This window comes from Pteropus alecto, unplaced genomic scaffold, assembly GCF_000325575.1.
Source record: "Pteropus alecto unplaced genomic scaffold, ASM32557v1 scaffold1027, whole genome shotgun sequence".
Lineage (NCBI taxonomy): Eukaryota > Metazoa > Chordata > Mammalia > Chiroptera > Pteropodidae > Pteropus > Pteropus alecto.
In genome coordinates this window covers 26,806-41,659 of record NW_006440128.1, presented here as the reverse complement: position 1 = coordinate 41,659, position 14,854 = coordinate 26,806, and the positions used below count along the sequence as shown (strand labels likewise).

At 40.9% G+C, this 14,854-nt stretch overlaps 1 long non-coding RNA gene across 1 annotated transcript in view; it reads left to right on the top strand.

The window, feature by feature from the left end:
• Positions 1–718: 718 nt before the first annotated feature.
• LOC112484014 overlaps positions 719–14,854 on the top strand; it is a 16,856-nt gene continuing 2,720 nt past the window's right edge. The window contains exons 1-2 of the long non-coding RNA XR_003047855.1: positions 719–780; positions 1,139–1,274. This is a non-coding gene — a long non-coding RNA (uncharacterized LOC112484014). The remainder of the gene's footprint in view (positions 781–1,138; positions 1,275–14,854) is intronic.

Below are 14,854 nucleotides of genomic sequence, written 5' to 3'. Positions count from 1 at the left end.
AAAAAAAACAAGTTTTTCATTTCTAACTCAACTAGGTCAATGCCAGGCCTCACTTTGCTCTGTTGTGTGGTTACATTTTCTTACCAAAAGAAAACACAGGGACTTCATTGAGCCCTCTGTGTCAGTCATAACTGAGAAAGAGAGTTTGATCCTTCCTTGATTTATTCTTTCTTTTTTTGATCAAAAGATCAATAAAAATGTTTGCTCAGAGAGAAAGGATATTATGTAAATAATTAGCTCATTCCAAGATTATGTTGCACATATATATAGCACAGTAGAAAGCTTAAAAAGGACTGGAATTTGCAGCAGGACTGGAAGGTTTATGATTTTGTGAAATAGAAACTGTCTCTTTAGTTCTGCTTACCTCGAATGCATGAAGAATGAATTGTACTGGCTAATGGAACAAGACCCTCAGCCCAAATCTGTATTTTCAACTTTCAAAGAATCAGAAATCAGTGAAGGAGAACTGAATCCTAATACTATACTGAACTAAACAGACTCTCTTCATCAATTGATAAAGATGTGTTACCAAACTATGTAGACTCTCTGAGTCATTGGTGTATACACCAATTTCTCCACATGGAACCAAAAAGAGTGAACTTAAGAAGAAACTCTGACAAAGCATTTCTAGGACAGCCAGGTAAGAGTCTGCTCAGACTGGCTCCCAGGGGCACCTGGTCAGACTGACTTTGATGATGCTTTCTTTCTCTGATTTTATAGGCTCAACCACAGAGTTCTCACCAATGGTTTGATTGCCTGAGGTTATCTGAAGCATCAAAGGTAACGCCAACAATACTGAAGTCTGTACCTGACCATTAACCAATCTCTCTATCCCTTAAATGCAAAAGGAAATATGTATGCAAATATTTGTGTCATTTTGCTGTTTTTCCAGTGTTGTCCTCTACTTTCAAAGATAGAGATGATATCGAAGGCTGATGAAGATTGAAAATCATTCCACCCATCAGTACTTTGAGGGAGTCCAGGGTCATCAGTAGATGTGCCGTACTAGGAATAGAGTTTTTTTGTAGAAGGTCTAGCACTAAATGAATGAGCTAGCTACCAATTAGATCAGATGTATGAGAACACCCTCACCTCATTCACCACCTCTTCAACCTGCTCTATTCTTTAATTGTTTCAGGTATCTTTGGGAACTAACCTGGATTTTAACCCACAGATCTGATACTTGATACTCTCCTTCCAGAAGGAACTTTTTTGATAACTTTGACTACAACTCATGTTTGCCTCTTGGATTACTTCTGCTCTATCTGCTCCAGGTAAACATCTTACCTGATCCAGAAACGAACGCCAAGAAAAGTTGGAGGGGGTAGCAACATGGAAAAAGATATTTTAGCTCTGACGGAAGCTCTGATGGAGGCTCTGAAACCCAGACAATGACACAGATTCAGCCGCAGCACCTGAAGGATCCCTGCTTACAATTCAGACTCCATTTGAAGATGTTACACTCACTACAAGTAGTGGGGAAAACTTGGGACAAAAAAGCATGGGTGAAGGAGAGAGTGATGAGGTGGATAAAAGATCTGTGCTTAGTTTGTATCTGAGAGCAGAGGCTGATGCCCTATGTCCACATATGACTCCTGCTCATGCTGCACTGCAGGGGGCTAACAGCAAGAGAAACATAAGGAAGAAAAACAGTTGTAAAAGGAGGAATAGAAGGGAAAGTGAGAGTGTATATCTTCCTTGGCCTCTGACGCTGCAGACACGGGCATCTTCCACAGCCCCAGTTCTGGGTCAGACTTGCGTTGTGAGGGCTTTGCAGTTGCTAATACTGGAGTTGATGTGAGGCATGAAAACAGGAAGCCAATGGGGAACGTTGAGGAGGAAAAGATATCAGTTCTCACTAAGACTTGCAAGGCACCAACTGGTGCTCTGTTGTCAGCAACAAGCCCATATCAGCCATCTTCTGAGGGGGATGCTTTGGCAGACAATGGGAAGATAAAAGTAGGGCAGAACAGCAGCCATAAAGGGAGAAATCAAAAGGACAAAAAGATTGTGGCTAGTCTTTGGCCTCTGACAGTTCAAGCTTGGGCATCTTTTATAGGCCCAGCTCAGATACCGAAGCCTTTTGCAGGGGCTTCACCATCTGCTATTGATGAAGTCAATATGGGGCATGGAAGCAGAGGTCGAAAGAGTGAGACAGATAAAAGGTCCATTGTTCTTTGTATTAGAGGGCCCAGCCTGATGCCTCAGGATTAGCTGTGGCTCTGGGCCAGGCTTCATTGGAGGGGCACCCCTTGCTGCTGACAGTGGGACAAATGTAAGGAAGAAAAGTAAATGGAAGAGGAAGAGCAGAAAGGAGAAAAGTGACTTGGTTTGTCCTTGGCCTTTGACAGTACAAGCATGGGCATCATTCACAACCGCAGGTCTAGTACAGACTTTTTCAGGATGAGTCTTCTGCTGCTAGTATGGTGGTGAATGTGGGGCAAAATAGTTGGTCTCAACTGGAGGAGGGTGAGGAAGAAACAATGTCCATTGGTCTTTGGCTATTGAGACTCTAGGCTGGTGCCCCTTTCTCAATAACAGCTCTGGGGCAGGCTTCCTTTGAGGGAGTTCCTTTTCTGGAAGACATATATTCCAGGGTGAGCCAAATCGGGAGGTTGCCCGAGGGGGAAGATGAGGAACAAGTGCAGAGAAGTGCAGAGCAAATCGTGGAACTCTGTTGGAGACACCCAGAGAGATATCTTGGAAATCAGGACTTCTGGGAATGCACGGTAATGAATTTCGCTAGGCAGATCAATTGTTATTTGGTGGAGATATGCTCACAAGAGGGGATGGAGGCTTTGATCCTGAACAAAGTCCACACCCTCATCAGTACTTTGGTGATTGGAATGCAGGGACCGGAGAAGGAAAGGGCTGAATCTCAGAGATTCTGGATGGGGAAATAGGGAGAATTTTAAGATGCAGAAGAGAAAAGGGGAGCTAAGGAGCAACCTAAGTCCTGGAAGTGCAACCATCTATATTTGGTTGGGAGAGAGGTGTTTAAAATGCTACTCTGAAGAAAGAGAGGCTTACTACAGAAATGGGAAATTGCCCCTGTTATATGTAACACTGCAATTACTCTCTTGATGGGCAATTTCTCTCCTAATTAAGTTTTAAGTTTACAAGCAGTAGATCTTATATAATTGATACATACAGGGTAACATTTCAAAGAAGCAAGAATAACTTTTTATGTCTATCCGCTTTCCCATGAGATTCTTCACATCCTTGGGAAAGGTCTGTTATTTATGGCTGATAATGATGTTATGAGTGTAGGATATAAACCAATGACATAACGTTTATTAGATCCCAAAGACACTTCTCTTGACCAGAAAATGTCATTGTATGTTGTATATTAGATTGTAAACTGCCTTAATGGTTGCATTTAGTTCTAGGATTGGCTAGTTTATAGTTGTTAAAAGCACAGACTCTAGCACTATAGTGTCTGGGTTCAAAGCCCACCTTTGCCACTCACTACCTGTGTTCCTCTGAGCAAGTTACTCTACTCTTTTGAGCCCTACTTTGTGCTTCTAACCTGGGGAAAATAATAACACCTGCTTCATAGAGTTGTATGAAGATTAAATGAGGTAATAAGTGTGATGCACTTAGAACAGTAGTTGGCAGATTATAAGCCCTCAAAGTCACCTATTTTAATCTTGAAGCACTAAATTTCATGGAAAGGTCTAGCACTGTTGTATTATGTCTTAAAAGTTATATAAACGGCAGTACATACATAAGACAGAATACAATGTCCCCATTTAAAAGTATGGTAACAAAGAATCTTAAAGCCAAGGGAAAATGCTACTTAAGGGGAAAAATCAGGCAGTAAAATGGTAGCTATCATTTTGAGGTAGTAGGATCTCAACCATGTCAGGAAAGTGTGCAGCAATAAAGGCTAGGAGAGAAATATGCTACAATGTTATTTTGGTTACTTCTGGATGGTGGGATCATGCATGGATGATGTTTTCCTTCTTCTTGATTCTTGTCCGTAACTCCCAAATTTCTACATTACCATGTAATCAGCCAATAAACAAAATAAATAAATGAGGGGAACAAGAAGACTTCTCCATGGTGGACATGTTAGAGGAGAATCACCCAACATGGGAGGTGCTGAGAGGTGTGGACCTTTCCCAGGGAAGACTCTCCAGCATGCAGCTGTGGGGAAAGACATCCGGGCACCTTTGACTGGGGCTGAACAGAACACAGAGGACTACGCCACTGCCAGGAAGGAGGTGGGGCTCACGTTTTCCTCAGACAACCTGTGGCAACAAGGGAGGGATCTCATTTCTGCTATAACCAACCATTGCCTGATTTTGCAGAGACTGCTGCTCTGGCTATATTGTTGCCGCCATCTGCCAACTTTGTTGAAAACTTAACCGGGAAGCTTGGCTGGACAATGTAGTTGGATATAGGACAGTGTAGTTGAGATTTAAAAGTATCTCTTTTGACCATTTATATAGCCTAGCTTTGGAGTCAATTTAGTTATGCAACATTAAAGGGGTAGATACTCATGGAAGGCTGTGGAGGTGGGGTGGGGGTGGGAGGAAGTGTCCCGTTTAAGTATCCCAGATGCTCTAGCAGGACCTTGGGAACTTTTGGGTGCAGGTGGGACTTTTCCGATGCCTACTCATCTCCTTCCCCGTGTGGGTACATATACCCATGATTCACCATAGGGCTAATTTTTTAGCCTAGTGTGTTCACAGGAGAAAGAGCACAGGCTGATAGCAGGGCAAATTACACAGTCAACTGCTAAGAGGTGCTCAAGGATTTCCCATTCAGGAACCCCTTTTCCCACCACTACTCTAGCACACAGTAAAAAGTTAGTTTTTTGGCTTGATGTGCAGCCTGGCTTTGGGGTCCACTGTTCTGCTCTGCAGAAGAATTGATGTAGGTCCAGGTCAAGGACCTTCATCAGCCACTGGCTGAATGGGAACCCAGTTTTGGATGTGATGAAGAAAGACATGAAAGTTTTGAGTCCCCTTGGTAAACTTACTCTGTCCTCTCTCTGGAGCTACACTGGAGCAGTGGGAAGGACTGGAACTGAGCTACCTGCCCCAGTGAATGCAAATACCTGCCCAGGAAATCATACAAATAATTTAGGAGCAAACTTTGTAGGACACGAGTCTGAAGAGTTATGCAAAAACCAAAAGTGCACAGCTTGCTCTCAGAAGACTCGAACAGTCCTCTCTGCTTTCCCTTTATCCTGCCATGCCCCTTATCTCACCCCCAAACTATGCTTCCAACTCCCAAGGCCAGAAAGGCAAAATACAAGCCATCCTTTCACAGAGTGAAACCTTCAAGGATACAACAGGAAGCCATGGCCTTCTCCACAGTTACATTTTCTGCAAGATTAACAATGACTTGGCTGTTTTACTCATATTCCTTAATGACTCCAGCAATTCAGCTATTAAATGATAAATCCTTTGTATATTCATGACAGGCTGGTTTAATTTGGTAGCTCAAATGGAAACAATCAAGATAATTGAGTTACCTCCGAAGCATTAAGGAAGCCAGCTGCTATGCAAGGTGGAAAACAAACTATACCAGCAGCAAGAGCCTGATATCCCCACCACCCACACACAAAATTCTGAAGCAAGAAACCAAAAAGGGTGAAAAATATAAACTTTAGGAAGGGCAAGTGGAAGATAAAAACAGAGAAAAGAGCTTCAAGTTGCTTCTCATCACTCTCCCACCTCCATTTTTGGCCTTTATCTGGGCAACCAGCTAAAGCCAGCTGATGGGATTTACCTCAAATGTCTCATGCAAGGTCCCAATCAGCTAAAGGGGAGGCAGAAGGAGAACAGGCTAGCTACTTGTTACGAGAGATGATCTGGAAGGATGACCTCTGTGGAGGCTAAAAAATAATAATTTTCGTAAGTTCTTCTAGCTGGGTTAATAATCAAATTAACAAAGACACATTAACAGTAGAAAATCAAATTTTAATACTTGTGCATGGGGAATTCACATAACCATGAACATTTCAAAGATAGGCAAAACTGCGTCTATATGCCATTTTGGACAAAAGAGAAAAGGGCACGATGGGATTTTAGATTTAAAAATTGAAATGGGTGATTTATAGCTAATTGAGGAAGAGCCTAACATACCTAGCATATAAATTCATGCTTCAATAGGATACAGGGGATAGTCTAGCTACCAAGCCCTTCTGCTTGGCGCCTTCCTGTCTATGGTACTTAACTCAAATTAGGCTAAGGTGAATAAGCTAAGATTTCTTTCCTGGAGCAGGTATTTTGGACTGAACTTCTTAGGAAGAAAAAGAGGAGAGTCAAAGATTCTTTCTAAGTCTTTTGTTTCTTAATAACCAGCTTAAAATCAACATCCCCAAAGCTTCAGGGTGGCAAAACTTTGGTCTATTCACCTCTAACTCCTGTGCTTTCACTCACTGTCCACCCTAATCAACATCTGCTCTTTAGAAAAAAAATCCAAGGAGGAAAAGGAAGAAAATTTGCTTGTTGACATTCGACTTTTCTTCTTTAATTTTTTTCTTTTTAAATTTTTAATTACATTTGACATTTGATATTATTTTATATTAGTTTCAGGTGTATAGCATAGTGGTTAGTCATTTATATAATTTACGAAGTGATCCTCCCATTAGTCTAGTACCAACCTGGCACCATACATAGTTTTTACAATACTATTGACTATATTCCCTATCCTGCACTTTTTATATTCCCTTGACTGTTTCATAACTACCAATTTGTACTTTTTAATTTTTTTAAAATTTTTAGTTATAGTTGGCATATAATATTATATTAGTTTCAGGTGTACAATATAGAGATTAGACATCTATATAACTCACAAAGTGATCACCTCAATAAATCTAGTGTCCCTCTGACACCATACACAGTTATTACAATATTATTGGCTATGTTCCTTACGCTATACTTTATATCTCCATGACTATTTTGTAACTATCATTTTGTACTTAATCCCTTTCTCCTTTTTCACCTACCCTCACTCCCCTCCCATCTAGTAACCCTAAAATGTTCTCCGTATCTATGAGTTTGTTTCTGTATTTTTTTTTGTTTATTATGTTCTTTAGATTCCATATGTATGTGAAATCATATGGCATTTATCTACTTAAAATATCTTTTCTATCCCTCTACCTTCAGTCTTGCATGTCTTTCGATCTGAAATGGGTCTCTTGTAGACAGTATATGTATGGGTCTTGTTTTCATATCCATTCAGCTAACCTATGTCTTTTGATTGGAACATTTAATCTATTTACATTTAAAGTGATTACTGATAGGTACATAGCAATGAGCATTCTATTATGCATAGTTATGTGGGTTTTTCGTTTGTTTGTTTGTTTGTTTTAGTTTTTTTCCCGTTCTCATTCTTAAATAAGTCCCTTTAACATTTCCTGACTTAGCTTGGTGGTAATGAATTCCTTTATCTTTTTCTTGGGGTAAGCTCTTTATCTCACATTCAATTTTAATTGATAGCCTTGCTGGGTAGAGCAGTGTTGGCTATAGTCTCTTGCTTTTAATCACTCTAAATATTTCAGGCCAATCTTTTTCGGCCTGCAAAGTTTCTGTTGAGAAATCAGCTAACATTCTTATGGGAGCTCCCTTGTAAGTAACTAGCTGACTTTCTCTTTCCGCTTTTAGGATTTTTTGTCTTTAACCTTTTCCAGTTAAATTATGATGTGTCTCGGTGTGGGTCTCTTTGGGTTCATCTTGTTTGTGAATCTCTGCACTTCCTGGGCTTGTATATCTATTTCCTTCACCAGGTTAGAAAAGTTTTCTGTCATTATTTCTTAAAATAGATTTTCAAATCCTTGTTCTCTCTCTCTTCTCCTTCTGGTACCCCTACGATGTGAATGTTGTTACACTTGCTCTTGTCTGAAAGGCCCCTTATACTATCCTTATTTTTTTTTTTTTAATTTCTTTTTCTTGTTCCTGTTCTCATTGGATGTTTTCTGTTACCTTGTCTTCCAAATCATTGCTCTGATCCTCTGCTTTTTCTAATCTGTATTTGATTTCTTCTAGTGTACTCTTCATTTCAGTTATTGTACTTATTGTATTTATTGTATGGATTGTATTTATTTCCAATTGGTTCTTTTTAATGGTTTCTGTTTTTTTTTTTAAATGTTACCATCTCTTTGTTGAAGTTCTCACTAAGTTCCTTAATCATCCTTATAACCATTGTTTTGAACTTTCTATCTGGTAGATTGCTTGCCTACATTTCATTTAGTTCTTTTTCTGAAGTTTGTCACGTTCTTTCATTTGGGACATGTTTTTTTGTTTTCTCATTTTTGGCTTCCTCTTTTTGTTTGTTTCTATGTATTAGGTAGATATGTTATGTTTCTCATTCTTAGCTAGGTGGCTTAAGTATATAGTAGATGTCCTATGTGACCCAGTGGTACTATCTCCCTGGTTAACAGAGCTGGGTGCTACAGTGGTATCCCTTGTATGGGTTGTGTGCTTTGATTGCTGTTTGCATGTCAATGGATGAGGTCGACCCTCAGGTTTACTGGCTGTGAGCATTGGTCACGACCAAAGTGTATGAGCTGCTATGCAGGTGGTAACCCCACAGAGTGAGATTTGCCCCAGTGAGTTCTGGTGCCTGCTGAGACTGCCCTTTGGGTGTACCACTTGTGGGGATAATCAGATTGTGCTCTGTTGTGGTCTGAAGTCAGCCACTGTATGTGTGTTGGTTTGGGGCCCCTTAGGGGTGCTCCTTGTGTAGCCAAGGTCAGCCACTGCCTGTGACCGGCCCAGAGGCTACTTGGTAGTTGCTACACAGTGATTTGTTTTTGGAAGCTGCCTATGCTGGATATGGAGGTGTGTGAGAGAGTCCACGCTCCAAACCAAGGCCAGCTACTAACAGTACCAGGCCTGGGGCAGCTCAGCAAAAGACCCAGGGCACCCAGAGGCCTGCCACTGTCTGCTGGCTGCCTGTGTGGCTCAGATGCTGAAGAGCCTCCAGTGGTATGTGAGGTGGGTGAGGTGAGGTCTCAGGGAGGACCAGGGTGGGGTGAGTGGTATTCACCAGACTAGTGCAAATTCAGATTTGGTATCACTGCTGATCCCGGAACCACTCAAAATGCTCGGAGCACACTGAGACCAGCTGCTACCCTACTGGGGCCCCATGAACCCTTGTGAATTGTTCAAGTATATTTGTAGCATTGTTCAACATTAACTGCCTGCCAGCCACCAACCACCAAAAACGCCTCTGGCAGTGCATGAGTTTTGGCAGTCAGCTTTTTCTTTTGTGGGTTTTGGATGCTAAATGGGCTTAGTTGGGCAAGCAGATGAGGTTTGAATAATGAACTTCTGAGTCTCCATCACTTAATGAGTATATTGTACAGCCAGATGCCCACTCACTTACTGCAGAAGTTTATACCAAGCCCAGTACCTTCTCTGTATAATACAGACTTTAGCAGTGTTTTTCTAGAGAATAAACTCTAGTTTAGCTGGTCTAACATCTGAGCAGATGAGTCACTCACAATCTCTTTATAAACAGATTGCTGTTTGCCCTGTCAGGGCCTGACTCACCTGTAGATGGCTGACTAGAAGGTCACTCTCAACTCCAAAATCCCAAAACCAAACATCCTCATCCGGCAGCATAGCATTTGGCTCTCAAATCCAGCAAACTCAAATTTTTCTCTTTGACTAAATGGTGGAAATGAGACTTTTGTTTATCTGGGACCAATCTCTTTTCTGAATGAACCATGTTTAAGTGTTTAAATGAGGAAATATTTGCTTAGAACAAACTTTTCCCATCCTGTCTCTAATTTGTATGCTTTCGGTCACACACAGGCATGGCAGACTGATTTTTCAAACATTAATTTTCTAACTTTTTATTTTGAAATAATTACAGTTTCACAAGAAGTTGCAGAAATAGTGCCAAGAAGTCCCTTGTGCCCATCACTCAGATTCCCCACCACCAATGGTGACACCTTATATAATTATATTGTATTATCAAAACCAGGCTCATTATAGTTAATTAGACTGCAGATATTGCTTAGATTTTAGCAGTAAAAAGTTAAATCGTATAGCACGACAATGAATCTTTAGTTCCCAAAGCTTCCAATTCAAATGTCTGCCTATTGTTCAAGTTCCCCTGTGGTCAGGCCTCACTCCACTCAAGAAGCCATAGTCCTTACAGTTTTCTTAGTCACACTCACCTCCTTTTGTGGGGCTACTGTGCTCATTGTTCAGGTCATGTTTATCACTATCTCTGGGCCTCTGCTCCCTCCATTCTCCCCTCTCTTCCTCTTTTCCAAATTGTACCATTTCATCTAAGCTCAGCTTATATTTTGCCTTTTCTGTGACACTTTCCTGAGCTACTTCAGTCTTTCTTAGGCTTTCCTTATTCTGAATTCATTATAGAAAAAAATGACATTCAACCTGATTTGCATAATTTAGCATTTGAGGTGGGTTTTTTGTAGTCTTGCATTATTTTTTTAATTGTGGGAAAATATATACATCATACAATTTACTATATTAACCATTTTTAAGTGTACAGTTATGTAGCATTAAGTACATTCACATCGTTGTCAACCATCAGCACTGTCTAGTTCCAGAACTTTTACATTATCCCAAACTAAACTTCTGCACCCATTAAGCAATAAATCTCTATTCCCCCTTTCACTCAGCCTTGGTAGCCATTATTTTACTTTCTATCTCTATGAATTTGACTATTTTACTTTATATAAGTGGAATCAGACGTTTGTCTTTTTGTTGCATTATTTTAAAAATTGTTTCAAGACTTTTGCTAGATTGGAAGCTCTTCAAGGGCCTAGTACCCAGATGAAATAAGAAATAGGTGTGCAGGTAGATAGATGATAGATAGATAGATAGATAGATAGATAGATAGATAGATCGATAGATAGATATTCTCATAGTATCCAGTATAATGCAATAGATGTGGAATTTTCTCACCTTGTTAGGAAACCAAATCCTCATTAAAACACACACACACACACACACACACACACACACACACACACACACACAACAAGAATGTCTTATAACACAACTCCCTGACCTTTTATTGTGACTTTCCCAACTTTGTGTTAAAAACATATTTTGGAGCTGAGTCAGCATATGCCTAATCTCAGTGGGTTTGGGCTATGCTCACTGTGATAGGGTATGTTGCCTTCCTTTTGGCCCACCTCCAGAGGTCACTGTTGAGCTCATTGAGGGCAGAGACAATATTTATTTGATGTTTCTTTGAAGTACCCATGGCAGTGTCTGATCCCAAAAAAAGTACCAAATAATGTCAAAATGGGCAGGGGGTGAGAGCTGAGGGCTGGAAGGAGGCATTAAGGAATGGTTATTAAGGAATCTAGTTTGATAACCAAATGAAGATGGGAGAAGCTCTTGGCATCAGGTTATAGAGCAAACCAAATCCTGCAGAGCAAGATACTTCAGCTATCGGTTTCTTCATTGAAGAAGAGTGAAGAATACTAATAACTACCATGAAGCAAGTATATGCCAGACATCACTCTCGGGACTTGATATATACTATCTCTTTGAATCCTTATAACAATCTTAAGAGTTAGGCATTATTAGTTTTATTTTACAGATGAAGAAACTGAGACATAAGAAAGTTGAGTGATTTACCCAAGTTAGTGAGAAGAGCCAGGATTTGAATTCAGATAGTCAGAATCCAGAGCCCACTCTCCTGGAGTCATGTGAGGAATTGAAGACCATAAGAGCCTTGAAAGAATGAATCACTTCTGGTTGGTGAGCAGAAGTGTTTAAAGTTCTAGGTCAAGGAAGGGCACTTTGTGGATCAATTAGCTTGGCTCCCTTCCAAGGCCCAACCCTGGCTGGAAAATGGCTTTCCTTGGTCACAAGTAGTAAGAGACCAAAAGATCGTGTGCTGCCTCATCCCTATTGCTGGCAAAACAACTCCAAGCCCCTATCCTATTGCTAATGGGTCATTAATATTGTGTCTATATATTAAGGGGCACTGTGACCTCCTTGGAAGTTAAGGGCTATATAAACTCTGGGTACTGTAGACTGTTTTTTAAGGTGAGTCCCAGGAAAGAGCCACAGTGGTTCACAGAGCTTTCCCACCCCACCCCCGCCCCAGGGAGCCTGTTTATTTTACTGTAGGAAATGGAATGATATTCAATAATTTCTTTACTTAGCTGTGAGGTTAAAGTATAGTCTCTTGGGCACCCAGTCCACTTCATGTATACAGAAAGTGGCTTCCAAGTGGCTAAGTTTTAGAACAATATATATCCTGCAGAAATATTTCCTATTACAAAACTTCACTGAATCTTTGAAGCAACAGAATAAACAGCTGTGGTTCAGGTGAAAAACAAAGACCCAGATGAAGCAATCAAAATGAATTGCAGGGCTGAGAGGAAGGCCTGGTGAGGCTTTGTGTTCAGTTTAGGAAGGGAAGAAGAGTCTGATTTTCCAAGAGAGAAGGATGGACTAGGCAGGGGGGTGAATTTGAGAAAAGCCTGCTGGTGGGGATGTTTACAGTATATTTGGGGGGCACTAAGGTGAACAGCTTGGCTGAAGTAGATGATTCTTGCTGGGGAGCAGTGGTAGGCAGGGCTAGAGATGTAAAGTATTCTTAGAGAAGAAAAACAGTCAGAAGGATTTACATTTGAAATAAGCGAAAATAATGTGCTCTGACGAGGAAGCTCAGCTTAAAATCTTATCCCATGATGAATGACTTTATCATACTGCCTTTTTAAAAGAAGGGCAGTTCACTGGGGACTTCTCAGGCCACCCTTCTTTCTACTGACTCTGACCTCTTTTATGTGCAAACAATGGCAGTAGTAGGATAAAGAAAAGAAAGCTGCAAGGCTAGTTATACTTCTCAGATGCTTGGGTTTCCTCCACAACACTACACCAAGACTCTTGTCAGTTGCCTGCTATTACACTTGGTTCCCAAGATTAATGTGACACAGAAAATACGTTAAGAAAATGCAGTCTTTATTCACACTTATAAGCTTCTGCCTCAAATCCATTTTGGCTCTCTTATTCTGGTGAGCTCAACTAGACAATGAAGATAACTCAGACTTCCTTTACCTTCTTTTTTAGCTTTAAACTAGCTTTAAACTTGGACCAGTTTAAACTAATCTTTCTTTATTTTCTGTTCCTTGCTCTTCCCATTGCCATGCTTAGCTTTCTTGCATTGAGTTTACTAATAATACAGGTGATACTGGAGGAGGGAACTCAACCAGAAGAAAGAAACCATGGACATCTTTGTTCCTGTCCTTCCAAAACCACACTCCACTGGAAGTTTTTCATTCCCCATATTATAATTTTGATACATATCAAAGAGCCCTTCTCTGAAGTTACAGTGAAGGATAATGAGCCTCTATGGCCATTCTTCCAACTCACACATATATCCAGTCCCTCTTCTGGTTAATGCCTTGGGTTTTACAGCAAGGAATATGGCCAACTATGGGTACTACTGTCCCCTTCAAGGGAGATCAGAGTGTCAGTGGAGCCCTGAGGGCAAGAATATAAGTGGACATCAGAAAAGTCCCACCTGCACCTACATGAAGACGTTTCTCCAAAAGTTCCCAAGGTCCTGCTAGAGCATCTGGGATACTTAAACGGGACACTTCCTCCCACCCCCACCCCACCTCCACAGCCTTCCATGAGTATCTACCCCTTTAATGTTGCATAACTAAATTGACTCCAAAGCTAGGCTATATAAATGGTCAAAAGAGATACTTTTAAATCTCAACTACACTGTCCTATATCCAACTACATTGTCCAGCCAAGCTTCCCGGTTAAGTTTTCAACAAAGTTGGCAGATGGCGGCAACAATATAGCCAGAGCAGCAGTCTCTGCAAAATCAGGCAATGGTTGGTTATAGCAGAAATGAGATCCCTCCCTTGTTGCCACAGGTTGTCTGAGGAAAACGTGAGCCCCACCTCCTTCCTGGCAGTGGCGTAGTCCTCTGTGTTCTGTTCAGCCCCAGTCAAAGGTGCCCGGATGTCTTTCCCCACAGCTGCATGCTGGAGAGTCTTCCCTGGGAAAGGTCCACACCTCTCAGCACCTCCCATGTTGGGTGATTCTCCTCTAACATGTCCACCATGGAGAAGTCTTCTTGTTCCCCTCATTTATTTATTTTGTTTATTGGCTGATTACATGGTAATGTAGAAATTTGGGAGTTACGGACAAGAATCAAGAAGAAGGAAAACATCATCCATGCATGATCCCACCATCCAGAAGTAACCAAAATAACATTGTAGCATATTTCTCTCCTAGCCTTTATTGCTGCACACTTTCCTGACATGGTTGAGATCCTACTACCTCAAAATGATAGCTACCATTTTACTGCCTGATTTTTCCCCTTAAGTAGCATTTTCCCTTGGCTTTAAGATTCTTTGTTACCATACTTTTAAATGGGGACATTGTATTCTGTCTTATGTATGTACTGCCGTTTATATAACTTCTGGGAGAGTAATTCTTAACCTTTATCTTTCAGCACTAAATTTCATGTAAGGTTCTGGTGCTGCAGTTACATATCCTAATAACCCATGGGTCTTTGTTGGATGCAAAAGTTTACCTCCATCCATTTGCTTTAGTTTGGAAAATATGATCCTGAAACTTTTCCTGTCAAACTCATGTTTAAGCCACTCATCTTTAGCTATGTGGCTTCCAAGTCATCCATGTGACAATACCTACTATAGTTCATTCCATGCTTCTCATATGCAATTCTGTTATCCATGTTATGGAATGTCCATCTTGTCCAGCTTTGCCTAGGATTTTCTGGTTTTAGTGCCAAAAGTCTCATATCCCAGGAACCACTCAGTCCTAGGCAGATCCGAATGGTGGAGGGACTGTTCTTATTTTAGCACTGAAAAGACCTGCATTCCCAGAAACACTTCAGTCTCAGCAAACAGAAATCT